General features: G+C 38.5%; 2 pseudogenes; one reads left to right on the top strand and one right to left on the bottom strand.

Annotated features, from left to right (window-relative positions):
• Nucleotides 1-573: 573 nt before the first annotated feature.
• On the bottom strand, nt 574-6,540 carry LOC119542767 (annotated as a pseudogene).
• Nucleotides 6,541-10,477: 3,937 nt separating this feature from the next.
• LOC119543409 lies at nt 10,478-11,413 on the top strand (annotated as a pseudogene).
• The last annotated feature ends 831 nt before the right edge of the window (nt 11,414-12,244 follow it).

Consider the following 12,244-nt stretch of genomic DNA (forward strand, 5'->3'; position numbering starts at 1 on the left):
CTTTCATTGCAGAAGACACATACTTCATTGATGTAATCATCCACAGGTGCAGCCAATTAACTGATGATTTAATAAAACAGCCTTTTGATTTGTTAACCAGCCACAAATGTCCTTGCAGTAATGGTTAGGCCAGTGCTTGCTTGCTTGAGCAAACACCTGGGCACCATCACCTGGCCAAATTGATACATGAATCTAACCATCACAGTCCACCCCTTCTCAAGTTGGTAGCTACACACATCACCTTAAAACATACTTAATTTCTAAATAGAAAGCAATAACAAACATATGTTTCACCTAACAATACTCAGCATAAACCAAAAATGCACTAAATCTCTCCAGAATAAGGTGCAAATCCTTGGGTAACATTCACTCTTAAACTTGATATCCTATAACTTAAACACCATGAAATGACCACTACAAATTATGTCATATGATAAGGGGTTAAGATAGAGAAGAAAACAAAGATATTTGCTCCATGAGCAAACACAAACATACTCATAACAAAACAAGAAGGAAGTATTCATGCCATCATCATCCTCATTTCTGTAACTGGTCATGTGGTCACTGTTCATATTAACCACTATCTTCTTCCACTATGCATTCCATGTTCCCTTTATCTCAGCAAGCATTTCAGCTGTCCATGGTTCTTTGTCTGCTGGGGTGAACCAAACCTTCATTCTCAAAGATTCTGGGCCATTGATAGTCCTGCCTGGATTGGAATGTTGCAGTTTACCATTGACTTTAATTACAGGGCATGATGGTAACAGACACCATGGGGGATTTCCTATATTATGCAAAAACTCTTTTTTACCTCCATTGTGTAGTTGTAGTCCTATTTCCCCTTGACAGTCAGGATCAATCACTCCAGCCAGTACAGCAACCCCCTTCCTTGCCTGTTGATTCAGAGGCAAGAGAAACCCAAAGTGACCAGGTGGAAGTCTTAACTTCCAGTTCAATGGAATTATTGTAGTGTCTCCTAGTGAACGCACTCCTCCTTTTGGAACTAAGACTCATAGGCCAGCAGAGCTTAAGGTTGCAGGGACAGGAAGCAAAAATTTTCCTAGTGGATCACTAGGATGGATAGTGAGTGGTGCCTCTCCCATTTCCACCCCCTGATTCCTGGACCCATGAATCCTGGATATGGGAGAAACAGCACCACAGGGTCATGCTAATACAGAGCATACACAGCATCCTGGAGAACACTGCCTCAGCCCTGCAAGGTGTTGCCACCTTGATGGCACCATAATGGAGTCTTCAGAAGGCCATTCCACCATTCTATCAACCCAACTACCTCTGGATGATGGGGAACATGATAAGACCAGAGAATTCCATGAGCATGTGCCCATTTCCTCACTCCATTTGCTGTGAAGTGGGTTCCTTGATCAGAATCAATGCTGTGTGGAATACCATGATGGTGGATAAGGCTTTCTGTAAGTCCATGGATGGAAGTTTTGGCATAAACATTGCATGCATGGAAGGCAAATGCATATTCAGGGTTTGTGTCTATTCCAGTTAGAACAAATCCCTGCCCCTTCCATGATGAAAGTGGTCCAATGTAATCAACCTGCCACCAGGTAGTAGGATGATCACCTCAGGGAATAGTGCCATGTCGGGAAGTGAGTGGGGGTCTCTTCTGCTGACAGGTTGGGCACACAATAGTGGCTGTGGCCAGTTAGACCTTGGTGAGAGGAAGTCCATGTTGAGCCCATGCATAACCTCTATCCCTACCACCATGACCATTTTGTTCATGTGTCCATTGGGCAATGACAGGAGAGGCTGGTATCCACAGGATGGGTCATGTTATCCACTTCATTATTAAAATCTTCCTCTGCTGAAATCACCCTCTGGTGAGAATTCATATGAGACATAAATATCTTCATGTTTTTTGCCCACTCAGAAAGGTCTATCCACATACCTCTTATCCAGACTTCTTTGTCATCAATTTTCCAATCATGTTCCTTCCAAGTCCCTGACCACCCAGCCAAACCATTAGCAATAGCCCATGAATCAGTATACAAACACACTTCTGGTCAGTACTCTTTCCAAATAAAATGAACAACCAGGTGCACTGTTCAAAGTTTCACCCACTGGGAGGATTTCCCCTCACCACTGTCCTTCAGGGATAACCCAGAAAGGGGTTGCAGTACTGCAGCTGTCCACCTTCAGTTGGTACCTGCATATCATGCAGAACCATCTGTAAACCATGCCCGAGTTTTATCTTCCTCAGTCAACTGATTGAAAGGACCTCCCCAAGAAGCCATAATTCTGGGCCGGGAAAGAGAAAGTAATGTCACAGGAGTGGGGGCCATGGGTATTTTGGCCACTTTCTCATGTAATTTAACTGTGCCTTCAGGACCCACTTGAGCTCTATCTCATATATACCATTTCCATTTGATGATGGAGTGATGCCATGCACACCCATCTTTATGGCTTGATGGTTCAGACAACACCCAACTCATGATAGGCAACTCAGGTCTTATGGTAACTTGGTGGCCCATGGTTAAGCATTCTGTCTTTACTAAGGCCCAATAGCAGACCAAAAACTGTTTGTCAAAAGGAGGGTAGTTATCTGCAGAGGCTGGTAATGTCTTGCTCCAAAATCCTAAGGGCCTACCTTGTGATTCTCTTATAGGAGACTGCCAAAGTCTCCAAATGGTATCTCTATTTGCCACTGACACTTCCAGCACCATTGGATCAGCTGAATCATATGGTCCAAGTGGCAGAGCAGCTTGCACAGCAGCCTGGACCTGTCACAGAAACTCCTCTTGTTCCAGTCCCCACTCAAAACTAGAAGCTTTCCTGGTCACTCAATAAATGGGCCAGATTAGCACACACAAATAAGGAATATATTGTCTCCAAAGAAGCCAACTAGGCATTGTGCCTCTGTTTTGGTCACAAAAGGGCCCAGATGCAACAGCTTATCCTTCACCTTAGAAGGGATATCTCAACATGTCCCACACCACTGTACACCTAGAAATTTTACTGAGGTGGAAAGACCCTGTATTTTTGCTGGCTTAATTTCCCATCCTCTGACATGCAAATGCCTTACCAGTGAGTCTAGAGTAGTTGCTACTTCTTGATCACTAGGTCCAATCAACATGATATCATCAATAAAATGGAGCAATATGATGTCCTGTGGGAGAGAGAAATAATCAAGATCCCTGGGGAAAATATTATGACATAGGGCTGGAGAGTTGACATACCCCTGAGTTAAGAGAGTGAAGGTATACTGCTGGCCTTGTTAGCTGAATGCAGTTTCTTGTGGTCATTACTAACAGCTATTGAGATAAAAAGCATTTCCCAGATCAAGAGCTGCACACCAGTTATGAAGGGATGTGTTGATTTACTCAAGCAATGATATTACATTTGCAACAACAGCTGCAATTAGAGTAACCACATGGTTAAGCTTATGGAAATCCACTGTCATCCTCCAAGACCTATCTGTTTTCTGCACAGGCCAAATAGGAGAGTTGAATGGGGATATGGTGGGAATCATCACCCCTACATCCTTCACGTCCTTAAGAGTGGCATTAATCACTGCAATCCTTCCAGGAATCCAGTATTAATTCTGATTTACTATTTTGCACATGGAAATTCTAGTGGCTTCCACTTGGCCTTTCCTACCATAATAGCCCTCACTCCACATGTCAGGGAACCAATGTGGGGATTCTGCCCATTGCTATGACTTCCCTGAAAGAAGCCTTATCTGCTTAGTCATGGGTAGAGAATCCAATTATGCATTCCAGAACTGTGGAAATAAACACAGAATGGGTCCAGGGACCCACTCAACACACTGTGAGACAGCCTGAGCTAAACCTCCATTGATCACCTGAACTCCATAAGCCCCTACTTTGACCAGTGGACCAGAATAATGTTTGGGGCCTCCATGAATTAATGCAACTTCTGAGCCAGTTTCTGGGTTTTAAACTTTCTTAAGTCTGGGAACTGATTAAGGGCCCATGACTCTGTTTTTTGTAATTCAGGTTAGACTTTTGTTCACTTGACCTAGAATTCTTCTGCTTATACAGATCAAACAAGAATTTAGTAGACTACCCATCTATTTTACTTCTGGGTACTCCATGATCTACTAGCCAACACCATAAGTCTCTGCAAGTCAGATTATTTTGACTGCTGCTTTAAGTTTGTTTTCCAGTATGGTAGCCACACTGACCTTGTCTTTGGTGATTAACTGCTGTCACATGGCTTCTGCCAACTCAGAAACCAATTATCCCCATTATGTTTAAGAATTCCAGTTCAGTGACAGTCATTCTCATAGTAATATCTGACCTACAGAGAAGGGTGACTACACAGCTCTTCAGGGATGACAGTTAGTCTCAAAAATTTATTTGTCACAGTCCTGGTAAAAGGTGTGTTCTCTGGTCATCCCAGGGGTGTGTGAGTAGGTCTTCCATTATAAATCCACTGTAACATTCCAGTCTCCCTGAGCCTTTGAATCCCTTCCTCTACGTTAGACTAGGAAAGTTCTGCCATTTCAACCTCAGGTAATGTCAGCCACTTTTTTATCCATGTTTCAGCCAACCACCCAAACAAGCTGTTAATGCTCTTACTAACCCCTCAAGCTACAACATTGAATGCTGAATCTCTGCTTGGTTGGCCCATATGAATAAATTCAGCCTGATTCACCTTTATATTCCTTCCACCATTATCCCACACCCTTAAAATCCATTCCCACATATATTCCCCTGATTGCTGCCTATTTAAATTGGAAAACTCATTCAGTTCTTTTGGAGTATGGCATACTTCCTCATGGGTTACACTTTCTACCACACCCTTCATGTTGGTGACTTTAGTCTAGTTATAGGTCTTAAAGAAAAGGGTGGTGGTTTTGAGTGGGTCATGAAAAGAAATAGAAGAATTAATCAATATAATTCCATTGCCATTTCATCTGGTGAGACAGGATTAATCTCTCCAGGCAGAGGAACCAGGTATATAAAATGAGTATAAAATGAGGGAGAACAAGAACAAGCTTGAATGCACAAATCTGATCTGGAACTGATTAGGACAGACTTATACACATTCAGGTTCTCATTACCTCTGACTTTGATTATTTATCTTACCAATGTGTTTAAAGTCATTTCCACATATTTCTAACCAGGTACAACAGCAATATAATGAAAGACTATAGTGTCCTTTGACTATGAAGTGTCATCTAGGTCCCTTTGGTTAAATTATAATGTAAGCTGAAGAGCTGATATGCCTATGAGGTAATACAATGTAGGTATTGCTGACATTTCCTGCTTAAGCAAATCACTTCTTTTGTTTTTTCTATAAGTTAATAGTCTTCCTATCAACAGCTGCATACTAGGTTCCTGGGGATGTGCTGATTTACTCTACCAATGAAACCACATGTGGAACAGCAGTTGCAAATAGAATCATCACCTGATTTAAGTTTAAGATAATCCATTATCATTACAGAAGTTACATTTGCCTTCTGCATAGGTCAACTATTCGAGTTGAATTGGGATGTGATAAGAAGCATCACCACTGTATATCACAAGACCTTGAATTTGGCACTAAACTGCAATCCACTCAGCATTGCTTTTTGTTTAAGATTTTCACAGGTAGAGAAACATTTAGTACAATGATGGCCCTCAAAATACAGGTCAGAGAACCAATGTGGGGATTATTCTGCCAGTTGCTAAGTATGTTTATTTCAGTCTTGCATTCCAAAACATCAAAATAAATAGAGGATAAGTTTGATGACATATTAGGCCAGTGTGAGATGGAGTTTAGCCAAAACTCCACTGATCACTTGATTTCCAAGCACTCCTATTCTGACTGACGGTCCACAGTGCCTTGCGGGTTTTTAATAATCTGTGTGAGCTCAGAGCAAATGTCCATTAGTACCTAAAAACTTGATTATTTCCTCTTCCCAAATACAGTCACCCTTATAAATAATTGCAGGTTCTTCTGGCAAAAGCTGTGAGGAAGATTAATAGTATAAAATGTTGCAGTGATAACACTAGAAGCAGAGAGAGATGGAGGAAAGGAGTAGGTCTGGAGAAGGATATGGAGTCCCTTGCAAGGCAACTACCTCAAAAAAAGTCATGGCATTTTCTTCAGGTAAGGGTGCTTCTCAGGTGGGTGATTAAGGGCTACATCTACTGACAAAGAAGGCTAGGAAAAATTTAGAAATTCAAGATCCCTAGCTTCATAGAAATCTGACTATTTATCCCCATCCCGGTTTTCAAAAACCTGTGTATTCCCAATCATTTCCATAAGTGACCCTTTGAGAATAGGTATTCAATTTTCACTGTAGTTCAGTCACCAGCAGGATGAGACTTACGGTTTAATTTTTAGAAATGTCAGCCCCATGACTAAGTAGATAAGGCTTCTTTCAGGGAAGTCATAGAAGCTTTCTGATCCCCTACATAGACCTTGAGTGGCAAATTTAAAGCCCTGAGATCATCATTTTCTTTTCTCATATTTTCAGGGCAGTTAGAAGCAACAACCAAACCTGTCATGCTCTTCATTTTCAATAAAATTTGTGAGAGTAGCAAATACTTCATTCCCAGTCATTCCTTCCATAGGCCATTAATTACAGTATTCAAAGGTTATATTTTGAGTAACTGTTACGTGACTGCATACCAGTATCCCCTTGATCACTAGAGACAGGACCATTAATGCATTTACATGTAACCAAACCAGAAAACATCTATAGACTACCAAGAGGAAATTTCTAAGTACTAATCCTTAAGATTCTATTCCTTTCTAAAAGCTCTTGGCAAAAATTGATGTATAAGTCAGTGTTCATCAGAGAAGAAGAACCTCTAGGATGGATATAGATAGATGGATAGATAGAAGCATACATACATACATGCATACATACAGGCATCAATACATAGAATCATGGATGCTTAAATAGATGGGTAGACATGCAGATAGGCTTGAAGAGATAGGTATAAATAGAAAATCATCTTAAGAAAAATCCATGAATCCTTATATGACTGAGAATTTTAAACAATGGGTTTTTAATTTTGCCACAGGCTTGTTTAAGTATCTACAGAGATAGTTTTATGATTTTTTTTCTCCCTAGCTCTCATGAGCATGAGAGATCACTCACTGGGATTTGAAGATTTCTCTCTTTTACTTGATGTGCCAGTTTGGATGTATTATGTCCTCCAAAATGTCACTAATGCAATCTTATGGGGGCAGATGTTTTAGTGTTGATTAGGTTGGGATCCTTTTACTGAGTGTTTCCATGGAGATGTGACTCAACCAACTGTGAGTGAAAGTTTGATTGAATTACTTCAATAAATAGATGGACCCCACCCATTCAGGGGTCCATGTATTTAATCACTGGGGTCCTATAAAAGAGCTCACAAACAGAAGGATCTCAGAGCAGCTCCAGCTTAGAGAGACATTTTGGAGACAGCTGTTGAAAGCAGACTTTTGCTGATGCTTGGGAGATGACAGCCCAGAGTTTGTTCAGGAGAACCTAAGAGAGGATAAAACATGCCAAAAGCAATGTTTTCATGAATGCACAGGAGTTGATAGAGATGCTAAAACACAACCTGGGAACAGCAGATGCCAGCCACATGACTTCCCAGCTAACAGAAGTTTTCTGGATACCATTGGCCTTCCTTTGATGAAGGTATACTTATGTAGATACCTTAATTTGAACATTTTCATGCCTTCAGACTGTAAACTTGTAACCAAATAAACCCCCTTTATGAAAGCCAATCCCTTTCTGGTATTTTGTATAAAGGCAGCTTTAGCATACTGGAACACTTGGAAATATCTGTTTCCTTGCTATGTTGAGGGTATGTGTTCTGCGTAGTAGAATTTGGTCTTCATCATTTTGTTTCTAATGTTTGGAGGCTATATGAGAACTGTAGCTACACAGCCACCATTTTCTTTGGCTTCTTGGTCATTTTGATGTTTGTTCCCCTGAATGTTATTTTTTTTTCGTTTTTCTCTGGCTGAATTCTACCATTTAAGTTGCATTTAATATGGTAATTTGTTATTTTGCATTTAATATGGTAATTTGTTAATCAAATTTAGACCTTTCTTCTTTCATATATAACCACTGAACCATAAACATTTCCTTCAAAACATTCTTTTAGGACTATAAATATTTTTTAATGTTGTGTTTCTTTTCATTAAGTTCCAAATATTTTCTTATTTAGATTGCTTATTTAGAAATATACTGCTTAATATCCAAATATTTGGAGATTTCCCAGTTATCTTTCTGTCATTGATGTTTGATTTAATTATGTTAGTCAGTGAATTCTATATGAATTCCATATGAATTCTTTCTTTTGAAAGTTATTGAGGCTTGTTTTATTACACAGCATCTGCTCTCTCTGGGTGATTGCCTCAGGTGCATATGAAAAGAAAGTGTATTCTGCAATTCTGTGAGTCATATTCTATTAGATCAAGTTACTTGACAATGTTATAACAAATTATAATATATAATTTTTTGTGTGTGTTTGGAGAATCAACCCAGTTCCATTTAGCCCACAATTCTGGCCAATCTTTGGTGGGGTGGGGGGGATGTTGGTTGTTGTTTAAATGTCATTTCCATTTTCTATGCTTTTGCAGTGCTATTCAGATCTGTCCCACCTATGCACTACTCCATTGCTAATCTGGGGCCTGGGAGCTTGTCTCTCTCTCTCTTTTCAGTTCTCAAAGTCTCTGTTACACTATTTTCTAACAGATCTATGGATGCACAGTTCATAAGTGAACCTGGAATTCATAAATGAGTTTATTGGCTCACTTCCCAAGTCCTTTCTTCCTATCTCTCCAGTTCATTCCATCTCTTTGGTTCTATCTTCTTCAGAATTCTAGACTTTAAGCTGAGGCTTGGGTTATCCCTCTGTGTCACACTTATCTATGAATGTGCTTGTATCTAGGGCCAAAGAGTGAAAGGACACAGAGGAAAATAAAAGGAATGGGGATTTACCCAATCCTCTGGAACAACAGTTCATCCACATTTTCCCTTCTGGAAGACCTTAAAGTGTCCGTGGGTCCCAACTACTGCCACCATCATTACCAGTAGACTCCTTTCCTTTATCTTGAGCCTGACCTTCAAGGGCTTCTAGAGGATGTTTCTCTGTCCATGATGGTGCCTCATTCTGGGATTTGAGCTGTCTTGAATCTAGATGGGGGTGTACTGGAGAAAATCATGGTATACTGTCAATTCAGTGGGACTTTCAATTTTCATCCTCTTCCACAATGCTCCTTCTGCTATTTTCTGAAAGGAGACATATAACAAAAGAGAAAATTCTTTGTATTTGAAATATTATTAGACTCTTTGTATCTAAGTTTACCGTAGTCTTTATGGACAACAGCCCTGGAGTCTGCAGTTAATGTCTCCATAATTGACTTTATAATTACTCTTCTTACAGTGGAGTCCATCACACAAGATAAGCAAAGCCTCAAAGCTGAAATAACCAGAAAAAAATGAACAGGAATAAACTTAACTAAGGCCATCATAGACAATGACTATTGATATTCTGGCAGATAATCATGAACTCCAATTGACACAAGGTTACTACAGACTTTAAATATCTTTGTTGATCCCACTGTCCTCATAGGTAGATATACAAAACATACAAGGATTCAGAAGTAGAAATGTCCTTTATATTTATACCTTAGGTTAATTGCCCTGATAAAAGACTAAGATACTATGAATTGATTCACCTTTTGTAGAAAGCAAACCACTGCATTGCAAGGGTTGGAATGTTCACAAACTATTTCACTGCTTCTAAATAATGGCTAAATAATTATGGCATTTAAATAAATTAAACATTTACTCATGCAAATAAAATATTGTTAATGAGGCAACAAAAAATGAATTTATTTATGGGAATGACCTTAATCTGATAAAAATGGATAAATTTAGAACTAACTTCAAGAATTAATTTTATCTAGGTTTAATGATTTTTTGTTATTAATTTTAACATACCAAGAAATTGTCTCTATTTTACACAATGTCTAAGGTTTGCTTCAGAAGCAGTAACTAAAAATATTGAAATAAAGTAGGGTAAAAATATTTTAAAATGTGTTTGTTTCTGTCATGTAATGATTCAAAACTGACCATTAGCACTCATAATTACACAAATCACTACCATGGGATTTACACTTAAAGTTTTTGTTCTAGATAAAGATAATCCTGTAACCATACTTATACCAAGATTAGAAATTCAGTATGTGAGTAAAATTAGATATTAAAAACAAGTGATCTTCTTGCTGAAATCCCTGAAAAGGCATAATTTAAGTAGAATAACCAAAGAATTGTGTCAATCCTTAAATTCACTGTTTAATAAAATTTAGGTTTCAGAAGCCTTGTGATAACTGATCTTAATACTTGCTTCTTTATGATATGAAAATGATTTTATATGAAAGATTTATTTAAATTTTAAATAACTTAGTTCAACATTTAAGAGAATATTTAAGCTCTAAATAAAAGCCAATATGTTCTTTCCTTATTTTGCCTTTTACCTTTCAGCAAGTCTCTGCCATGGGTGACAAGGTAACAAACAATCACTCAGAAGGAAATGATTTCATTCTTGTAGGCTTCAGGGTTTGTCCAGAGCTACAGATCTTCCTCTTCCTGCTATTTCTGCTTGTATTTGCCATGATCCTTCTAGGAAACATTGGGATGATAGCCATTATTACAACTGACCCCCAGCTGAACACACCAATGTATTTCTTCCTAGGAAATCTGTCCTTCATTGATCTCTTCTATTCATCTGTTATTGCACCCAAGGCTATGATAAACTAGTCTGAGAGCAGGTCCATCTCCTTTGCAGGTTGTGTGACCCAGGTCTTTCTCTTTGCCCTTTTCATTGTGGCTGAGGGATTTGTCCTGGCAGCCACGGTTTATGACTGCTTCATTGCCATCTGCAATATTCTCCTCTACTCTGTTCAAATGTCAACAAGTCTCTGCACTTAGTTGGTGGCTGGATCATATTTCTGTGGCTGCATCAGCTCAGTTCTTCAGACCAGCATGACCTTCACTTTATCCTTTTGTGCTGCTCACACCATTGACCATTTCCACTGTGATGACCATCCACTTCAGAGGATTATATGTTCTGATCTCTACATTCATAAGATGGTTTCTTTTTCCATGTCCAGCATCATTATCTTGCCTACCATCATAGTCACTATTGTTTCTTACATGTATATTTTGTCTACAGTTCTAAAGATACACTCCACTGAGGGACGTAAGAAAGCCTTCTCTACTTGCAGCTCTCACCTGGGGGTTGTGAGTGTGCTGTATGGGGCTGTCTTTTTTATGTATCTCACTCCTGACAGATCTCCTGAGCTAAGTAAAGTGGCCTCTTTATGTTACACTCTAGTCACTCCCATGTTGAATCCTTTGATTTACTCTCTGAGAAACAAAGATGTCAAAGAAGATCTGAGAAAGATCATGGGGGAAAAATAAATTTTTATTTAATTCCTCAACAGTGATCTAGTTGAAAGTCTTGGATATTGGCAATAGTTTAGTGATTACTTGAAAAGAATCATACAATTGATCTTATATATTTTTGATCTTCCAGAGTTATTTTTGGTTTTTGGTTTATTTTTTTTTTTTTAATTCGTTGTACTCATTGCTAAAGAATGCTTTTGGACAGCATTTTGCTTACCTATTGATTTTGGAGTTGTTTTCTGTCTACTTCATCTTCATTGTGGACAAAGATAATGATTGCCATCTTATTGTTCAGGAAAAATACATTTTCAAGTTTGTATCTGTCTTCATGAGGATGTTGTTTATGATATATTGTTTATCTTGAGTTATTTATATATGTTACATAAATGATTAATTAATAGGCCTTGGTAGCAAATTCCAGTGTAATAAGCAGAGGGAACAAATTCTCACATTTGCTTAAGAAACCATTTGAATGTGTTGTGGAAATATCAGGTGCTCTGCAACACATAGAGTCAAAAATGAAACTTTGTGAACTGCCCTTATTTGTCAAGTGGCTGAATGAATTCTTGGATTTGGATCATAATTACTTTGTTTCTCTTCTAAATACCTACTAGATTAAGAAACTATCCTTGAAAATTAGCTCATTCACAGGAAAACTGTAATGAAAATAAACTAAAACTCAAATTAATCCATTTCTGTTAAATACATCTTTGTGAATATTCATCCTTCAAATAACATTTATTGAATTCTGATACATTCTTGGCCTTATGAAAATCCCTAGAGTAAATATATAATTTTTTTATCTAAGAAGCTCATAGTCAAATGAGAAAGGCCAAGAGACTATTG

This window comes from Choloepus didactylus, chromosome 8, assembly GCF_015220235.1.
Source record: "Choloepus didactylus isolate mChoDid1 chromosome 8, mChoDid1.pri, whole genome shotgun sequence".
NCBI classification, from domain to species: domain Eukaryota; kingdom Metazoa; phylum Chordata; class Mammalia; order Pilosa; family Megalonychidae; genus Choloepus; species Choloepus didactylus.